At 37.3% G+C, this 22472-nt stretch overlaps 1 non-coding gene across 1 annotated transcript; it reads right to left on the reverse strand.

Moving 5' to 3' along the window:
* Window positions 1–19948: 19948 nt before the first annotated feature.
* LOC111878931 (small nucleolar RNA R71) lies at window positions 19949–20055 on the reverse strand. The gene has a single exon (XR_002845980.1). It is a non-coding gene; the product is annotated as a small nucleolar RNA R71 (small nucleolar RNA).
* Window positions 20056–22472: the final 2417 nt, after the last annotated feature.

The following is a 22472-nucleotide window of genomic DNA, read 5'->3' on the forward strand; positions in this document are numbered from 1 at the left end:
TTGTGTGCATGTAGGATTGATTATGGACCAATCATTTTAGTTATTTTAATAAAGTAATTAATGCATATTAGATGTTAAAGATATAATGAGCATTAATTAGAACTTCAGCATTTAATATGCATTAATTACTTTCTTAAAATAACTAAAATGATTGGTCCAGAATCAACCCTACAAGCTCACAATAGATAGTAAAAACATTTGAACCTATATATATATATATATATATATATATATATATATATATATATATATATATATATATATATATATATATATATATAAGTATTGTCGAATTTTACATTGGACGTACATTTAACCGATTACATCAAAACCCAATTTCCTTTTTTAGTTTATCTTTTTATGCCATGTTTTCATAAAATAATAATAATAACTAGCTGTGAAACCCCGCTTCACGGGGTTCGGTTAAGACCAGTAAAGTATGTTGCTATTGTCTACAATTTGGTCATTTACAAATAGATAATAGTCAAATATGTTGTAGTATGACACCAGTTGTACAAAGTATGTTGTTGAATTGTTAAAAGTACAATATGTTCAAAAGGGGAACATTGTCTTAGATCAAAAGAACAACATACTTTAACTGAACCAGACCACTGCTCAACTAATCTGTTAAATGTTCTTCCTGGATGTTTACATTGATAAAAAAAAAACCCTTTAGCCTGCAAGTGGGAAACAAATGTGTTAATGCAATAGATAGCGACATGCTTCCATTTCTTCCTATTGGAGCATTGTACTTTGGAAAATATCTACAAAGTATATGTTTTCTTTAACAAAAAAAAGGTCATTAAAACCCAAAATTTACCTGGGAAATTTATATTCTCCAACAGCACCAGCATCATCATCACAACTGAAGCCCAGTATAATTTTTGAATAATTGTACAAGCATACAAAGAAATTACATAATTCACGAAAGATCCAAATAAAATATAATCAATTATTGAATGAGGTAAACTAAAGTGGAATGAGTACCTTAATTGGCTCAAGCATTTCAGGGAACGCGTTGTGGGCGTGCATGTCATAGGGTTCAATTTTATAATCAGTTTCGATCCAGAACCTGTAACTTTGAGCAACAAAACCAACTTCCAAATAAAACAAACAGACGTTCTTAAACTATGTCAAATACTCAGAAAACAATGTAAGAAAATCATACCTACAATTGATTAATTCAGTTCGCTTGCTTTGGAAGCTAGGATTGGGACCATGCTTGGCATGGGTCCGAAGGAACTTTTTTTTTTTTGGGTTTTTGGCAAAAAACTCCTTTGTTTTATATTTTGCACCAGATATAATTTATATTTTGTACCAGATATACTTTATATTTTGCACCAGATACAGATATTTCACCAATTATTTACAATAAGGTTAGTCAACCATGAAAATAATGTATAGGATCAAATCCCTTCCAAGCAGATAAACTAACATTTAACCATCTATCACAAATCTCAAGGTCTGCAATGGCCTTCTTGTGGGGGAGTAATAGGGCATACACCTTTATAATCAGGAATACCCGGAAATAAGGTTATCTTTTTAATATCTATTGTAAAAAATCTTTAGAAAAAAGAGAGAACTATATACCTTAAAATTAGTACGAAATACTTAATCTTTATGTTTTCGTCGTTCAAGAATCCAGTTATGAGATCAACATTTCTATTAGCAGTTTCATCAATTGTGAATATATAGTGGTTTGGTCAGGTATGATGCTCAAGCATCTAAATTTATTTATATAAACACTAATAATAAAAATAAAGGATTAGATCATCTAATCCAAAGTTAGAAAAAAGTAAAATGTGTAAACATGTGTAGATATGTACCTTTCCATTGTTGCCAAATTCTTTCTTTAAGACTCCTATAGCATCGGGGCCACAAACAACATGCGTAAAATCTCTAAAATAATATAATGTTTTATTATATCTGTTGGCTTTCTATTGGGAACCCTTTTGGATCTTTTCATTTGTTTCTCAAATAAAAGCCAAATACACAAAAGACAACTTTTTGGGGCTAATACTGAAAAATTCAGCTATATTCGGAACCGAAAATGTAATTTACTCTTGAATTTAACTACTCAGCTTTTAATTTTTTAAAAAGGACAATTATTATTTATCATGCCCTTGGACCAAAATTGGGAAAAAACAGTAAACCACAGCAACCAATAATGCAAATATCTCTTAATTTTACTATCAATCTATTTTCTAAATTATAACTTATTCTTTTTTACTTGTCTTGAAAAGTATAACTTTTTAAGCTATTTCACATGCAAAATGACCATTTTGTCATTGGCCATGACACTTTTAGTTCCTTTTTAATTTTTTTGGTAGATACTAATGTTCTTCATATGAATTTATTATGAGTATAAATTTATAAGTTGCCTAAGAACATGTTGTATTACCTTTACACATAAGAACTCTTCAAAATGAGAACTTTTCAGAAAGCATGATGTTAGAATCTGAACAAAAGAGACATTACAATAAGTAAAAATTGAAACAAATCAAAAAGTACGTTTACTATTAAAGATAAAATAAAACCAACCAAAAGAGCTTGATTTTCAGCATCCACATTTTCAAGAAATACCCTTCCATGCAATCTTTGCTTGGGAGATTAGTTAAAGTAGAAGTTTGTTAGGATGATTTTATGAAAAAAGTCATCGCCATCGAAGCACAAGACCTGAACAAAACGCCCATTTGTAATTACATCAACCTTATTTATACTCGTAACAGTTAAATAACTTCATTTCATTATTGAACTTTAATTTTATTTTTTCAAAATAACGGAAGGAATAAGAGTAGAATTCTAAAATGAAAAAATGAATATGCAGTCCTTTTAAAAAGGATATGAATAAGCATATATAGGATGGGTCATCATATCATTTGATTCTTTGCCTATATGTTTACAGCTACTTAACTTTCAATAACTTTACAGGGAAATACCCAGGAAGCTTGCTACTCTTCCACAAATTCTGCATCTTCGTCTGCAAGATAAACCCTCAAAATTAAGAAAAATGATTTTTTTTATTTGGGTATTCGGTTTAGTCGGGAATTTAGACAAACAGGTGGTGGGCATGGATAGAAAGACAGATCAAATCCTCGTCATTCGTGTTGTATTGATTCCAAATTACGAAAAAAGGATTTAAGGACAATATACATTCCAGTAACTAAAATTTAGATTCCAAGAAAAGGTGTATTTTACAAAATACATATTCCAATAACTTAAATTTGTAATATAACCACTTCATCCTGCAAAATATACATTCCAGTAGCCTAAATCTACAACCTTTTTGATTGAAACTCCAAAATATTCTGAATTTAGGAAGATAGTACCAACAAAAGTTTCAGAAAGTATGAAAGAAACTCAACTGTGCTACCAAAGAAAGTACCAACGAAAGTCAATATGTTGAAAGATTTGGATGTGAATCTGTGATAAATTAGCATAGTGGAGAATAAAGATACATGCCTGATCAAAAGCAGGAAAAATGTAATCTGCAAATTGAATTTCTGCTATAGCTCGATTCCCCTGTTACAAAATTATTATTATATATAATAAGTAACTGTATGAAAAGATGCAGAAAAGGATTTTGGAGTACAAAATTTTAAGGAACTTACCATTGCTGGTAGACAATACCAAATGCAACAATCCCCTGTTGTAAAAGAACGAATCTTAAATCAGAAACACCATTTTTTAATTTGTAGTGATTGGCATATCATAAGATTCCCAATTATTTCAAGAAATGAAAGAGTTCATGACGATTTTTGTTGGTTTAAAAAGTCAAATTGTGAGAGATTTTTTATCGATAAAGTTACCTGTTCGCATAGAGGGGTCTTAAAAACCCTATGTTTACCATATTGATCAGCCAATCCAATTGTGCGACGGAAGACACCACCAAAACCCACATCTTCCCCAAATATCTAAGAACTGTGATTCCAAATGTGAAGTTTTGGTTCCCAATTTAGTTTAATTTGTTATGATATGGTAATAAAAATGAAAAATCAGTTAAGAATCCATGCTAATTTTACAATTCCATTCGGAAGAGGGGATTCTATTAAACCTACATGGCCTACATGTAGGAATCGAGTAATTAGACAAAAATGATCATTCAACAAAATTGGAAAAAGGAAGGAATAATATATCCAGATTCAAACGTAGAGTACTATAATTATAATTAAAGGAGGTAGCAAAAGTGAAAAGGTACCGAGGATCAGAATCTAAAGCTATTTGAAGTGCTTGATTGACTACAGTGCAAAAGTTTATAGATTTCCCCGTTCCAGTTCTTGGTTGTTACACCTGACCATCAACAGAACTAAAATTAACATGTAATCGGAACACATACTGGAATAAGATATTCACGACGACACCAGAGAGAAATCGGAAATTCGAAATCCACAGCAGCTAGTCTGAATCGATTGTGCATTGGAACCGTCAATGGAGCGATGGTGGTGGTGAAAGTCGGTTGAGCGATGGTGGTGGTGAAATCCGGTAACTTACGCTGAAATACAACAAAGCCAACCCTATGGTAAGTGGTTTTTGTTGGGTAGAAAATTTGTAGGGTATAGGGGTAGGAAGGTTCGATGGAGAGAGATGGTGAGTGTGTGTGTTGTGTAAGCGTTTAACATGTATAGACATGTGGTATAGCGTAAGGCGTAAGGCCATGGATCAGGGTTTCTTCAGATTGAAGGATGAAGAAACGGGATTTGGTTCCCTAAAAGCATATTATCGACGTTGTTGGCAAATTCCTTCGTGGGAATACAGAAATACATAGACGGAGATCTTGCTTTCTTTCAGTACTTTCTACGATGGAGTGCAACATGGACCAGTCGAGCTCGTTTTTAGAGGGAGATGGAGGGGAAGACAACAAGAAACCCTAAGTTTCTTTGTCTGAAACCTTGGTAGGTCTGTTTGAAACCTTGGTAGGTGGTGGAAGTATCGTGAAGGAAACATAACGAAAACAAGTAAACTCCACGTAAAGGTCAGGGAAAAAAACACGTATAAAATAGGAAGATGTGTCAATGACCAGAAAAAGAAACACATAAAAATTAATTAAATAAAAGGGGATCAGTGAAAGACAACATAAGCAAAATATAAGGGCAAAACGTGACAAAAATCAGGCAAGTATACTTTAGCTAAGGAGCAACAATTTTAATATATAGTATAATAATAATAATAATAATAATAATAATAATAATAATAATATACAAATATATCATTCTTTATGATTTTTGGTCATATTTCCATAAAGATCTATATTTTTATATAAAAAATGAACTTGTTTTTTTTTTTTTCAAAACACCCCCTTAGTTTTGTTGTTTTTTTTTAAATATTTGGGTTTACTTTTTATCCAAAAAAAATGAAATATACCAAAGTTCTTAAATTTTTATCCACCATAGATTGACACTAATATCGGAAAAAATGGTAAAAAAAATCATCTTGGCCTGAATCTGAACTTGAAATACTTTAATATTAACATTCACAATGTGAACGTGGCTTACTATTTTATCTCTTTGATGATTCACATTCATACTTTGAATCTTAATTGAAAATAAATTAGTTTTTAATATATTTACAATATAAATATTCGTAGATTCATATTATAGATCGGAGCTAATCTCCAAAACATAATTATACTTCAATATGCATGTCTATTTCAAGAGTACATAAAATTATGACTATTGTTATATTTATTTTATTTTCTTGTTAAAAAATTAAACCTAAATACTAAAAAGAATAACAAAACAAAGTGAGTTGTTTTTATAAATTAATTTTATAAAATTCACAAATGAATCTATTCACACTATGAATCTCAATTATAATTCATTTATAAGATTCAAAATTTGAATATCACTTATAGTTAAAACACGGTGAATCTTAATTGAAAATAATTCATTTTTCGAAAGATTCACAATATAAATCTGTACTAAAATTTCAAAAAAAATTTGTTTTTTTACATCACTATTAATATATATTTAAAGAGTGTCAAAAAACATGAATTTTAAAATATTTTAATTTTTTTCGATAAAAAATAAATATTAACTTTTAAAAAAATGAAATAGATTCTTTGACACACCTGTTAGAAAATATTGATGACATCAGTTTTGAAAAATGAAGAGTGGATTAAGAGTGTTCGAGTTCTCGTAAATCCTTAAGTTATCAAAATAACTCACCTCTCTCTCTCTCTCTCTCTCTCTCTCTCTCTCTCTCTTTCTATATATATATATATATATATATATATATATATATATATATATATATATATATATATATAGGTTCAAGTATTCTAACTAATTATTGTGCGGATATCATATGCTATGAGAATTACTAAGAGAATAATTATTTAACAATGCGAATACGTTCAACCTTACAAAATATCGTCATTTTCATGCATTCTCGCTAATTATTATTTATTTTTATTCTCACACATCGTTTTTCACTTATTTTCATTCTGGCAGAATACGACCCAACAAACATTCTGACAGAAATGAGAATAATAATAATAGGTGTATAATAACCTTATAGACGATTTAATTAGTGACAATGTATGTTAATGACAATAGTTATGTAAGATTGAACGTATTCGCATTGCTAAACAACTTATTCTCTTAGGGGCTGTTTGTTTTTTTTTTTTTTTTTTTTTTTTTTTTTTTTTTTTTGTGAAGAGCTACGCAACCACTTTTGTCTGCGCCGCGCAGACAACGCCCAGACATATGCCCTCGCAGAGTGTTTGTTTTTTGAAAGTGTGCAGACCGAAAAACGTCTGCGCGAGGTCTTCCTGGCGCAGACATGGGCCACTGTCTCCAAAGGTCTTCAGACCTCATTTTAACCAAAAAAAAAAAAAGACCACCCGTTTTTTTTTTCTTTCTCTTTTTGTTGAAAATGCATTTTTAATCTTTATGACATGAAATTAAGTTTGAAAAATTAATTTATTTCAACAGTTGCAGACGTTAAAAACAAACAGTCTTCTTATTGCAGACTGCAGACATTTGGTCCACCTCTTCTGCCGCAGAGGCTTGCAGATGTGGTCCGCAGACTGCAGACATTTTGACTTCAAAAAAAACAAACAACACCTTAGTAATTTTCATAGCATACGATATCTGCACTAGGCATGAGCAAACGGACTGAATCGGCCGGAACCGGCCCGGCCCGGGAACTGGCTTCGGCCAAAATCAAGAACCGAACCGGTGTAGTAGTTCTACCGGTTCAAGTTCCGGGTCCGGTTTTTTGCTGGGTTTTCGATTTTGGAACCGGTCTTATTTGACACGCTTTATTGCGGGGCTTGTAACTCATTTAATTTTTAACCAAATCAAGCGTTTTTATAGTCTAAACTTAGCTACAAAACCTAAACTAAGTGTAGGAAAAAGATCTAGGTCAAAAAAACTTAAATTGAGTGAGTTATGCACATCTTAACAACAAAGTCAGATTTTGTTTAATTGTTAAAACATCAAAAAAAATTCTTATTTGACACCCTTCCTTGCGGGGCTTGTAACTCATTCAATTTTTAACCAAATCAAACATTTTTATAGTCTAATTTTAACTAAAAATCCTAATCTACATGTAGGAAAAAGATTAAGGTCAAAACAAGTTAAATTTAGTTAGTTATGCATATTTGAACAACAAAGTCAGATTACATTTAATTTCTAAAACATAAACAAAATTCTGATTTGACATCCTTCCTTGCGGGGCTTGTAATTCATTCAGTTTTTAACCAAATGTAACGACGTAAATTTTCGAAACAATATTTTTCATTTTTCAACAATATAAAAACTCATTCAATATTTTAAATCTCATGTTCAACAATTGTCATCAAGCAAAACATGTCCCAAGATCACAAATAAAATCCTCTATCTGTGTGTATGGATCATGCCGGTGCCTTCCTGCAATCATCACTAGTACCTGAAACACATAACACTGTAAGCATAAATGCATAGTGAGTTTCCCCAAAATACCACATACAACACATATTAGCCACTCGAGGCTATAACTCTGTATGTCTCTCAGGTCAATGTGTCTCAGTGGGACCCTCCAGTCCCATAACTCTGTGGACCCTCTTGTCCTAACTCTGTGGACCTTTCGGTCCTAACTCTGTAAACTCTGAATCACACATAGAATAGAATCACATGGATATCACATCATATAAATAGCATACAACATACTCTGTCACATAACTCTAATTACCACTCTAGGTAAAGTATAGTGAGAAAACTCACCTCAGGTAACTCGGTAAATCTCGAACTCGGTAATAATGGTCTAGCCTCCGCCTAATCACATGGAATAATTACATTAATCAATACAACTCACAAAGGCTAGACTAATCCCTCTCTAAGTTCTATCAGAAGGGTAAAAGACCATTTTACCCCTCTTATGGCTCAAAGATCCAATCATTGACTAAACCCTAAAAGTCAACAAAAGTCAACCCTACGCTGCGCGTACCAAATCTATACGTTGGGCGTACCTGGTGACTTCACAGAATCGGGGAACGTAACCCCCTACGCTGCGCGTATTGGGATGACGCCCCGCGTAACTCCCAGCTTCATACTCCTTTTGATTTTGGGTCTTAAATGGTTAAGACACACGTCTAACTTCCAGATCTGACTGTCCCTAAGCCTATTATTCCATAAAGTCGGTGACTTTAAGCCTTTGCATGGCTGTAAAAGTCACCAACACCCAAATCACTCTATTTCCAACATTTTAAAGCCCATAACTCAAGCATGGTCGGCTCTTAGTGACCAAGACTGGATTTTTGTGACATAGCAACCCCTAATGAGCTAACATGGGACATATCTCGGGTTCTAGTAGCTCATCAACACATAAAGTTATCAACTTGTGGGACAAAAACACTAAAACATCACCAAACAAAACACGACAGAAAAGAGAGAAAGCTTGGAGCTTTTTACCTCCAAAACACGTCTTCCCCACTGCTAAACTCGGATCCAAAAGCTTGAGCTCTAACTCCTCCTCTTCCCAAAGCTTTCTCTTCACTCAAAAGTCCAAGACTGCACCAACAAGCTCTCCAAGTCACTCTCTTGCTATATGAACGAGATCTAGGGTTTTAGGGGTTAAGTCTCTGGAAATGGTGGCCAGAAAAGAGGCCATAATGGTCTTTAAATAGGTGGCTCTCAAAAGATTAGGGTTTCATGTTTGGGCCAGGTACGCCCCGATACACATTGGTACACCCCGCGTACCGGGCACTCCTCTGCGATAAATAAGCGCACGAATACGCTGAGCGTACACCCCAGTACGCTTCGCATACCCGTCATCCTCTCTTTTCCTTTAGGGACCAAAAATTTACAATCGCCGAACGATTAGGGTATCATGAAGCATACCTGATTTGGGATGTTACAATTCTCCCCCACTAGAACCAGACTTCGCCCTCGAAGTCTCATGCCGCGAACAGCTCCGGATGCTGCTCCTGTATCTCCGACTCCGGCTCCCAAGTTAGCTCGGACCCTCTCTGATGTTGCCACTGTACCTGAACCATGGGCACCTCCTTGTTCCTCAGAACCTTGATGCTCCGATCCATAATTGCGACTGGCCTCTCAACGTAATTCAGGTTTGCATCTATCTGGATATCCTCCAGCGGCACTACTGTCGTCTCATCGGCTATACACTTCCTCAATTGAGACACGTTGAAGGTATCATGAATCTGACTCAACTCAGCAGGTAGCTCTAAACGATATGCTACCCTGCCTACCCTCACAATCACCTTGAATGGACCAATGTACCAGGGCCCCAACTTGCCCTTCTTCCTGAATCGGATCACTATTTTCCAAGGAGATACCTTCAGGAGCACAAAATCTCCAACCTGAAACTCGAGCTCGGATCGTCGCCTATCCACATAACTCTTCTTGCAACTCTGAGCTGTCAACAACCTCTGTCTGACCTGCTATATCTGCTCTGTCATCTGAAGCACTATCTCAGTGCTGCCCATCAATCGCTGCCCTACCTCTCCCCAGCAGATGGGGGTCCAACATCTCCTCCCATACAACAAATCGAAGGGAGGCATACCGATGCTCGAATGGTGGCTATTGTTATAGGAAAACTCAGCCAAGGACAAGTACGTGTCCCAACTTCCTCCGAAGTCCAACACACATGCTCGGAGCATTTCCTCTAGTGTTTGAATCGTCTTCTCACTCTGTCCGTCCGTCTGTGGGTGGTAAGCGGTACTGAAATGCAGCCTCGTGCCCAACTCCTCATGTAACTTCTTCCAGAATCTAGAAGTGAAACGTACATCTCGATCTGACACAATCGAGATCGACACTCCATGTCGCGATACCACCTCTCTCACATACAACTCTGCCAACCTCTCAGTGGAAGAGCTCTCACTGATAGCAAGAAAGTGAGCGCTTTTCGTCAGCTGGTCGACGATCACCCAAATTGCATCGACACCCCTCGTGGTCCTCGGTAATTTGGTGATAAAATCCATAGAAATTTGTTCCCACTTCCACTGGGGAATCTCAAGTGGCTGCAACTTGCCATGCAGACACTCTCTTTTGCGGTTCTCCGGTCTCACGGCCTCTGCCTGGGCCCCTCGAATGGTATCCAACACCAGAGTGATCACCGTCAACCTCATACAAACGTCTCGTATCGAGGCACTCTCCGCCCTACGGCTCAGGGCATCGGCTACCACGTTAGCCTTGCCCCGGTGGTATAGGATCTCACAATCATAATCCTTTACCACATCCAACCATCTCCTCTGGCGTATATTTAGGTTGGGCTGATCCATCAAATACTACAAGCTCTTGTGGTCCGTGTATATGGTACACCGAACCCCATACAAATAGTGACGCCAGATCTTGAGGGCGAACACCACGACCCCCAACTCCAAATCGTGGGTGGGATATCTTACCTCGTGAGGCTTCTGCTACATTGATGCGTACGCTATCACATGCCCTCTCTGCATAAGCACCGCACCCAAACCCGATATCGATGTGTCACAATACACCAAAAAATCCTCCATCCCCTCCGGAAGGGCTAACATTGGGGCCTCGCATAATCTCTGGCGAAGAGTCTCAAATAAGGCTTGCTGCTCTGGACCCCATCTGAAAGCGACGTCCTTCCGGGTCAAACTGGTGAGAGGAACAGCAATCTTGGAGAAATCCCTGATAAATCTTTGATAATAGCCGGCCAACCCCAGAAAACTCCTAATCTCGTTGGGGGATCTCGGCACCTCCCAACTCATCATCGCCTTAATCTTGGCCGGGTCGACCAATATCCCATTTTGATTAACAAGATGCCCCAAGAACTGGACCTCTTGTAACTAGAAATCACACTTGGAGAATTTGGCGTAAAGCCTCTCCGATCTCAAAAATCCGAGAATCTCTCAAATGCTCCTCATGTTGCTCTCCGGATCTCGAGTACACCAATATATAGTTGATAAACACGATCACCGATCAATCGAACATCGGCCTGTACACCCGGTTCATGAGATCCATGAACGCTGCCGATGCGTTGGTGAGCCCAAAGGGCATCACCATGAACTTGTAATGCCCATAACGAGTCCTGAACGCTGTCTTCTCGATATCCTCGTCACGCACTCTCATCTGATGATATCCAGACCTCAAATCGATCTTGGAGAGCCAAGACGCTCCCTGCAACTGATCGAACAAATTATCGATCCTCGGTAAGGGGTAACGGTTCTTGACCTTCAACTTTTTCAACTCCCAATAATCAATGCACATCTGGTGTGAACCATCCTTTTTCTTGACAAAAAGGATCGGCGCTCCCCACGGCGAACTACTCGGCTGAATAAACTTTTTTCCCAGCAGCTCCTGAAGCTTCGAGGATAACTCCTGCATCTCTGGTGGCGCAAGGCGATAAGGTGCCTTGGCAATAAGCGCCACTCCCAGAACTAAATCGATACGAAACTCCACCTGCCTCTCAGGAGGCACACCCGGCAACTCCTCGGGAAAGACGTCCGGGAACTCTCGCACTATCGGTACATCACCAACCAAACTCGACCTCTCTGCGGTCACTCGTGTGTCCATCACATAGGTCACAAACCCACTACATCCCTGCTGTAGACTCTGCCTCGCTCTAACATGCGAACAAAATGTTAACCCAGTACGGTTACCCTCGTCGTACACTGTAAGCACTCCCCCACTAGGGTCTCGTATGGTCACCAGCTGTCGCTCGCAGTCAATGACCGCTCTGAATTTGCTCAACCAATCCATGCCCACGATGACACAAACATCCCCCATCGCAATCGAGACCAGATCTATCGGGAACTCGACACCGAAGATCTCTAGTACACATCCTCGAATCACCTCAGTGGCATATACCGCTCGCTCGACAGATATGGAAACTCGAAGGGGCTGACTTAACTCTTCTCGACAGATACTGATGTGCTGAATAAATGCTAAAGACACGAAAGATCGACTCGCACCCGAGTTAAATAACACCAAAGTAGGTACAGAACTCACAAGAAAAGTACCTACACATATCATAATATAAGTACAATATCTCAAACTCAAAATAAATAGATGAAAGAATACATACCAACCACAACATCGGGCGCTGCGCGGACCTCCTTCGCTGTCAATTGGAAGGTCTCCCGCGAGCCTTTGGCGCCTCGGCCTTCACTGGTCGACTCTCCGTAGCTCGTACGACAGCATGGGCAGATCCCTACGGTGCTCCATGTGCCAACCCCCGCAGCTGTGGACACTCGGCCTTCCGATGGCCAGTCTAGTTACAGTAGAAGCACACTGCAAATCCCTTAGGGAAATCCTTAGCCATGTGCCCCTCCTTGCCACACTTGTAGCAAGACCCTGCTCGACGAATCCCCTCGTGGCTCTTGCCGCACTTGCCATAAGTGCGGCCCTTTTGGTTCCCTGTTCTCGAATCGGTGGGCTTTGCCCGCTTCGCTGCCGGCTGAGACTGTGTCGGTTGCCGATCCCTCCCCTGAGACTCCGCCTCATCCCTGGCCTGAGTCTCGAGCTCAATCTCCCTCTTCCGAGCATTTTCCTGGAGCTAGGTGAATGTCTGGTACGTCGAGTTCGCCACGAACTCGCAAATGTCTCTCCTCAGTATGCTCAGATATCAACTTATGCGTGCTTGCTCAGAGCAAAACATCGCCCTCTCGTGAAACATCCTGGTAATCATAGTAACACACTCAGTACCCTGCTTGAGGGTCAAGAACTCCTGGGCCAACCGTTCCCTTTCCACCGGGGGAACGTACTCATCTCGAAACATAGCGGTGAACCTCTCCTAAGTCACCGCGACAAGCTCTGCAGAAGTGAAGTGCACTGTCACAAACTTCCACCTGTCATTCGCTCCCAAGAGAAGCTGGTTCAGCGCGAACCGTACCCTCAGATGCTCCGGACATGAACATGTGTAGAAGCACCCCTTAATTTCAGAGATCCAACTCATCGCAACTATCGGATCCTGAGTCCCATCAAACTCTGGTCGCTTCATGTTGCTGAACTCTCGGAACAGCAACGAGTCACCCCCCTACGGTCTGACAGTAGCGACGGCTGCGGTTGCCGCAACATAAGCAGCATCAGTAAGAGCAGCGTATCGCTCATCAGAAGTCTCGATCAGCGTGGTCTTGATAGACCCAAACATCTCCTGTATCTCAGCTCGGATGGCCGTAGCCACCTCCTCATGAATCAACCCGCGGATCTCCTTATCACTGACACCGCTGCTCTCAAGTGTGTGGCGTGTCCCAACCATGATGCCTCTGAAATAAAACATAAAAATATCAGTGACTCGCTCGAGTGTACTCGCACTCGATAACTCAACCCTACTTGCTCCCTAGTACCCTAAGGATTCTTACTTGGACTACACACTGATCCGATGTCTTCAGTAGTTCGGGCCCTATACTACCGTCCACACCGCATCAGTATTCACCCCAAGTCCTCCTCCTAGGATCCCAGATCACAAGTGCTCTAATCTTTCTATGCACAGGCTACTCTCCAGCAGACCTCTCGTAATCTCCTCGCTGCTACCTACTCGCTCTCAGGCATCTCACAGCAGCAGTAATATCCTAGGCTAAGGCATCACAAATCAGGCCAGTCTAGTCCTAATATGAGTACCTAGCCTACTCTAGCATGCATAACATATCACATCGTATCTCATAACATATAATGTAAGGGTATTTTGGGAAATCACCGTTCGGGTGCTAGCTGACTGTACACACTGCTCTGTTCTGCTCGTTTCAAAACCTTTTACTCTTTTAGAAAAATTGGTTTATTGTGAAAAAAATTTCAAATCCTCAGTTTGAGTTCAGATATGCCTGAAGGTGCATCCGAATCCCTCAAACCAAGGCTCTGATACCAACTTGTAACGACGTAAATTTTCAAAACAATTTTTCATTTTTCAACAATATAAAAACTCATTCAATATTTTCAAATCTCATGTTCAACAATTGTCATCAAACAAAACATGTCCCAAGATCACAAATCAAATCCTCTGTCTGTGTGTACGGATCATGCTGACGCCTTCCCACGATCGTCACTAGTACCTGAATCACATAACACATAACACTGTAAGCATAAATGCTTAGTGAGTTTCCCCAAAATACCACATACAACACATATTAGCCACTTGAGGATATAACTCTGTATGACCCTCTGGTCAACGTGTCTTAGTGGGACCCTCCAGTCCCATAACTATGTCGACCCTCTGGTCCTAACTCTGTGGACCTTTCGGTCCTAACTCTGTAAACTCTGAATCACACATAGCACATAATCACATAGATATCACATCATATAAATAGCATACAACATACTCTATCACATAACTCTAATTACTACTCTAAGTAAAGTATAGTGAGAAGACTCACCTCGCGTAACTCCGTAAATCTTGAACTCGGTAATACTGGTCTAGCCTCCGCCTTATCACATGGAATAATTACTCTAATCAATAAAAATCTCAAAGGCTAGACTAATCCCTCTCTAAGTTCTCTCAGAAGGATAAAAGACCATTTTACCCCTCTTATGGCTCAAAGATCCAATCATTGACTAAACCCTAAAAGTCAACAAAAATCAACCCTTCGAGTTATGCTGCGCATACCAAATCTGTACGTTGGGCGCACCCGACGACTTCACAAAATCGGGGATGCGACCCCCTATGCTGCGCGTACTGGGATGACGCCCCGCGCAACTCCCGCCTTCATGCTCCTTTTGATTTCTGGTCTTAAACGGTTAAGACACACGTCTAACTTTCAGTTCTGACTGTCCCTAAGCCTCTTATTCCATAAAGTCGGTGACTTTAAGCCTTTGCATGGCTGTAAAAGTCACCAACACCCAAATCACTCTATTTCCAACATTTTAAAGCCCATAAATCAAGCATGGTCGGCTCTTAGTGACCAAGACTAGATTTTTGTGACATAGCAACCCCTAATAAGCTAACATGGGACATATCTCGGGTTCTAGTAGCTCATCAACACATAAAGTTATCAACTTGTGGGAAAAAAACACTAAAGCATCACCAAACAAAACACGACAGAAAAGAGAGAAAGCTTGGAGCTTTTTACCTCCAAAAGACGTCTTCCCCACTGCTAAACTCGGATCCAAAAGCTTGAGCTCTAACTCCTCCTATTCCTATAGCTTTCTCTTCACTCAAAAGTCCAAGACTGCACCAACAAGCCCTCCAACTTACTCTCTTACTATATGAACAAGATCTAGGGTTTTGGGGGTTAAGTCTCTGGAAATGGTGGCCAGAAAAGAGGCCATAATGTTCTTTAAATAGGTGGCTCTCAAAAGATTAGGGTTTCATGTCTGGGCCAAGTACGCCCAGCTTACACATTGGTACGCCCCGCGTACCGGGCAATCCTCCGCGATCAATAAGCGCACGAGTACGCTGAGCGTACACCCCAGTATGCCCCGCATACCTGTCATCCTCTCTTTTCCTTTAGGGACCAAAAATTTACAATCGCCCAAAGATTAGGGTTTCATGAAGCATACCTGATTTGGGATGTTACACCAAATCAAGCGTTTTTATAGTTTAAACTTAACTACAAATCATAATCTACATGTAGGAAAAAGATTCATGTAAAAAAAGTTAAATTGAGTGAGTTATACAACTTTCAAAGTTTAAGTGAGTTATCTGGTCCGGTTCCCGGTTTTGGGCCGGTTCTTACCGGATCCCGGTTCCAAAAATTGACGAAATTGTATTATCGGTCCCGGTTCCATCGGGTTCCGGTTCCGACCGGTTATATATATATATATATATATATATATATATATATATATATATATATATATATATATATATATATATATATATATATATATATATATATAACCCGTGAGAATCACGGTTATAAAATTAGTTAAACTTTCATATTAAAAAATCAAAATTATTAATCAATTATTTTAAATAAATGATTACTTAAAAGATATTTTTTAGTTATATAAATTATAAATTTTGATTCAAGTAAATAAATGAAGTTATATCATCTTATAATATGTAATAATTTTATTTTATTTTTTAATCTAACGTTATTAATTTAATACAATTAAAGTGAAAAATTTTAAAATTTGAAAATTAAAATTTAAAATTTAATATAATTAGAGTTAAAAATTTAAATTTATAATTTAAAATAGATAATTAATATGGTGACAAGCGGCATGATAAATGACATGATATTAATGAGGAGTTTTAATATTATGACAGTTGTCAAAAGGAGAATAAACCTATTTATTTGTTAGAATAGGAAGATATATATATATATATACATATATATATATATATATATATATATATATATATATATATATATATATATATATATATATATATATATATATATATAGGGCACAATTCAAATAAAAACAGTAAATAGTGTGAGAATGTAAAAACACTCATTTTATGTTGTTATTCTGCAATGAATTTTGTATCGACAACTTTATGTGATTATTCAGCAAAGAATAAATGAATAGTCAAAGGTTAAAATTAAAATTAAAATTTACTACAAAAATGCACATACATAAGTTGATAATAGAATAATAACATTGTAATGAATATATGACTAATCAAAAGTTAGTATTTATATTAAAATTACTTCAACAATACACATATACAAAATTCATTAGAGAATAATAACATAAACATAGTGTTTTTACGTTCTCACAGTATTTACTGTTTTTATTTGAACTTACTTATATATATATATATATATATATATATATATATATATATATATATATATATATATATATATATATAGAGAGAGAGAGAGAGAGAGAGAGGGAGAGAAAGAGAAATATATTCAAACAACAATAATTATTGGATTTGAAAATACTAAGAACAAATTTGAGAATATTATTTTTGTTAAATTAAAAACATAAAATAATAATTACATAAATCAAAAAACACTTACAAAAAGCACCACCCCCACACACCACCCACAACCAAGCACCCCCACCACCACCACCACTACCATCTCCACCTACCACCCAACACAACCATCACCGACCACCATGCTACACCAAACATCACCCACTACGACCTACCAACTACCATCACCATCACCATCGCCAACCACCATCCACCACCCATCAACCATCACTTACCACCCACCAACCATCACTACCAGCCACCACCACCCTTAACCTATAAGTATTACAACCTACCACCATGCTCCTACCAACCAACCCAACCATCACCATTGATTATTCTAAGATTTGTTTTCGATTTTTGAGATTTTCGTATCTGTACATATTTTTAGGCAATATTTTAATACATTTTAAGTAATATTTTCGTTAATTGCAAAGCTATGTGATACTTATTGAAATAATTTATATATTGCAGCTAATAAAGACACTCTTGAAGAATAAGGACTAGAAGTGAAAAGCATTGGAACTTTAAAGGATTGGAGCTAAAAAAAAGAGAAGATTTTAGTTAAATACCAAGCTCAAGACATAAGACATCAATTCTCACGACGTGAGGTGGGAACTTCTAGAACATTAGTACATGGAAGGTAGAATCCTTGCACGATACAAATATCTACCGAGCTCACCGCATGAGGTGTCAATTCTCAGAACGTGAGCCATGTATTTTGGAAAACTATAAATATTCATTACATTAACGATTACAGAAGCTTTTCGGAGGAAGGGTATTTTTAGATACTCAAAGTTAGAGGTAACAAACCTGCGAAAAACATCCTTCGGAAGGAGAGCTTGCTTAAAGATTAAAAATTTGAAGATCAATTCATTACACTCAGTTTGTATTACTTGAATCATGTCAATTTCTTATGAATTTGTGTGCTTGATTTCAGTTATGAATAGCTGAATTAGTTTACTTTCGTTTAGCTAGATGAAACCTTAGATGTATGGTTTAGTTTACTATTTATTTGATTTTATAAAGTTGGATTTATGCTTGTGTTTGATTATCACTACCTAGCATGTTAAAGTTTGTGACTTTGTTGCTAAAATTCAAGTTTAGTTTAGCTTAGTGACCATTAAATTACATGAACTTGCTTACTTACTAATTTAGTGACTATTAAATTGCCAGAGCTAGGAGTGAACACATCTAGATCAAGTAATAAAAGTAACAAACTTAGTTGTGCTGGAGAACATAATTATGACCATAATTGTGTTTGCTTAATTGCCTTAGATAAATCTTACATAGCTCAATTATAATTAATAACTAATCTTGTGTTTGCTTGTGTATGACCATACATAGTAGTACATGAAATAGTTAAAATATTAGTATATTGGACCAAAATTGCTAATTACATAATAATTGGAAACCAACTTTATTAATCCATAAATAGTAATTAACCGTAGGAAAAAGGTGGATTCGAAAGTAAACAAAACTGTTTTTAATATTTTGAGTAAAACCGTTTTTAGTAGAGAATTTAAGTTTTTTTGAACTTGGAAAATCAGATAAAACCCATTTTTAATTATTGTTTGCTTTTAGATTAACTTTTAGTAGTTACTTTAATATACTAGATTTGTTCCATGTGTTCGATTCCCGACTATTCATGCTATACTATTTGCAATTAAGTTCATTGCCTTACACGTAATAATTAGTTAATTACTTGGTTAAAACTAGTAGGTATAATTTTATGCATCAATTTTTTGGCGTAGTTACCAGGGAACTACTATTTTAGTTTTTAATTTAATTGTTTTAGATTAATCGATCCTTTTGGAGGGTAAAACCTGCAAAAATATTTTTTTTTAGCACTAGTTAATTTTTCAGAAATATTGAACTCACGACGTGAGCTCTTAAAGCTGACGACGTAAGATCTAATATCTCAGATTTTATTTCATTTTTGCTTTCTATTTTAGTTTATCTGCTATACCATGAGGTGGCAATTATTAGTACGTTATATCAATCAGTAGGTCTATTTATTTAGTTTTAGTTTATTTTTATATTTTTATTTTTGTTTTTGTTTCAGTAGTATATGACCCAAAGATCAAACACACCATTGACACCACCACTTGAAGATCCAGAGTCAACTTTTCATAAAAAGACGGACAAGTACATAAGAAGACCAAGCAACAAGACGAATAACGAAAGCACATTCGAGAGCTTTGAGAAACTCCTAATAAAGAGGAAGATGGTTACGAGCACCAAAAAGAAACAGACAAAGTAGCGAACTCGAAAGCGAGCCTAAAAACAACATGATGAACATTGCTAACATGACGATGGAGGCATACAAGAAAAGAATACGTGAGGATACCGGTCCAGGACTTGTGCAATCCGCAATTCCTGTTACTTCTACCTTCGAGCTCAAGGGACACATCCTTTTCGAGTTAAAGGATATTTCATTTTTCAGAAAAGATCATGAAGATGCATACAAACACCTCGATGAAGTCAATGACATCGCCGATTATTTCAATATTCTTAATGTACCATGAGAGACAATGTTGTTGAGAATGCTTCCGGTTACCTTTAATGGACCAACAAAGATGGGTTGAAGGCACTTCCACTAGGCACACACACCACTTGGGCATAGATACGTGAAGAATTCATCCAATAATTTTTCCCACCATCCAAGGTTGCTAAACTTAAGAAAGCCATATCCAATTTTGAGCAACAAGTAGAGGAGTGTTTTTATGAGGCATGAGAGCGATATAAAGGGTTAATAAGGAATTGTCCCAAAAATGATCTAAACAAGCAACAAGAAGTCTCAATCTTCTATGATGGGATGAATGTAACGACAAGGCAACTCCTTGATTCTCAAGGACCCTTAACAAAGAAGAATTCTGCTGAAATTAAGGAACTAATCAAAGAATTTTCAAAGCATTCATGGGAGTACCACAACCCTCTTAATAACCGAGCTAGGGGAATCGAAGATGGTGCTTCAGAAGACATGGCAGCTATTTTGGCAATGGTGAGCAACATGGATCGTAGAATGACGAAGGTGGACCAATCCATACATGCAATATGTATGGGTTATGAAAATTGCAATGGGCCAGATTTGACAAAAGATTGCCATCTAGATGAAAACGGAAATACAAAAGCTCAAGTTTGCTACTCTAGTAGAGACCGCTATGATGAAGTTTGGAGAAAGCCAAAGAAGGAATGGTTGTTGTATGAGGAGTACAAGAAAAAAAGAAGGAAAATATAGGCAAACCGGCTGGGACTTTTACCAAAAGAAACAATCACAACCAGAGAAAAAATTGGACTTAGAGTTAATGCTTCATAGGTTCATGGAAGCTTCTGAAAAATGTCACGATGTTGCTGATGCCACCATGAGAAATCATCAAGCACCCATTAAAAATATTGAGACTCAACTCAGACAATTAGCTACATTAGTTAACAAACGGTTACCTCCTAAAAATCCCGATAATAAACCGCAACCACATGTCATAGCCATAACCACTGAAGAAGAAGATATTTCTGAGTTCTTGGAGGCAATAGAAGAAGAGACAAAGTAACCAGAATCAGAGCCAAAGCGGATGAAAATCGAAGAATTTTTTTTTTGCTAAAACACCAAATTTACAATGTGAGGATTTAACCCTCACGACGCGGGCTTGGTGTGAGAAGAAAAAATTTCTTGTGATCAAGCTTTTCAACCTCCTTTACCATTTCCTTCTCGAGCTAGAGTGCATCCTTTGGAACAAGATTATAAAAAGTTTATGCAACAAGTTAAGGATATTCCGATGAATACTCCGTTTATTGAATCCTTAGCGAAAGTACCTGAATATGAAACATTTCTTCAAGATTTACTCGACACTCGTCAACAACTAGAGAAAACCTCCAAGGTATTTCTTATAGAAAATTTCTATGGTTATGATGGAGGGAATACAAAGGAAAATGGGAGATCCCGAACGCCTTACACTTCCATGTGAATTTGGAAATAACACTAAGACATTTTCTTTAGCCGAAAGCCAAAGAAGGAATGGTTGTCGTATGAGGAGTACAAGAAACTAAAAGAGGAAAAATATAGGAAAACCGGCTGGGACTCTTACCAAAAGAAACAACCACAACATGAGAAAAAATTGGACTTAGAGTCAATGCTTCATAGGTTCATGGAAGCTTCTGAAAAATGTCACGATGTTGCTGATACCACCATGAGAAATCATCAAGCGCCCATGAAAAATATTGAGGCTCAACTCAGACAATTAACTACACTAGTTAACAAACGGTTACCTCCTAAAAATCCCGATAATAAACCGCAACCACATGTCATGGCCATAACCACAGAAGAAGACACTATTTCTGTGTTCTTGGAGGCATTAGAAGAAGAAACAAAGCAACCAGAATCACAGTCAAAGCAGATGAAAATCGAAGAAAAAAATGTTGCTAAAACACCGAACATACAATTTTAGAATTTAACACTCACGACATGGGCTCGGTCTGAGAAGAAACAAAATTCTTGTGCTGAAGCTTTTCAACCTCCTTTACAATTTCCTTCTCGAGCTAGAGTGCATCCTTTGGAAAAAAGATCATAAAACGTTTATGCAACAAGTTAAGGATATTCTGATGAATACTCCATTTATTGAATCCTTAGCCAAAGTTCCTGAATATGCAACAGTTCGTCAAGATTTACTCGACACTCGCTAACAACTAGAGAAAACCTCCAAGGTATTTCTTAGAGCAAATTTCTATGGTTATTATGGAGGGAATACAAAGGAAAATGGGAGATCCCGGATGCCTTACACTTCCATGTGAATTTGGAAATAACACTAAGACGTTTTCCTTACCCGAAAGCCAAAGAAGGAATGGTTGTTGTATGAGGAGTACAAGAAACAAATAGAAGAAAAATATAGGCAAACCGGCTGGGAGTTTTACCAAAAGAAACAACCACACCCTGAGAAAAATTTGGAAGCTTCTGAAAAATGTCACGATGTTGCTGATGCCACCATGAGAAATCATCAAGCGCGCATTAAAAATATTGAGGCTCAACTCAGACAATGAACTACATTAGTCAACAAATGGTTACCTCCTAAAAACCTCGATAATAAACCGCAACCACATGTCATGGCCATAACCACTGAAGAAGACACTATTTCTGAGTTCTTAGAGGCATTAGAAGAAGAAACAAAGCAATTAGAATCACAGCCAAAGCAGATGAAAATAAA

This window comes from Lactuca sativa, chromosome 9 (genome assembly GCF_002870075.4).
Source record: "Lactuca sativa cultivar Salinas chromosome 9, Lsat_Salinas_v11, whole genome shotgun sequence".
In the NCBI taxonomy this organism is placed as follows: Eukaryota; Viridiplantae; Streptophyta; class Magnoliopsida; order Asterales; family Asteraceae; genus Lactuca; species Lactuca sativa.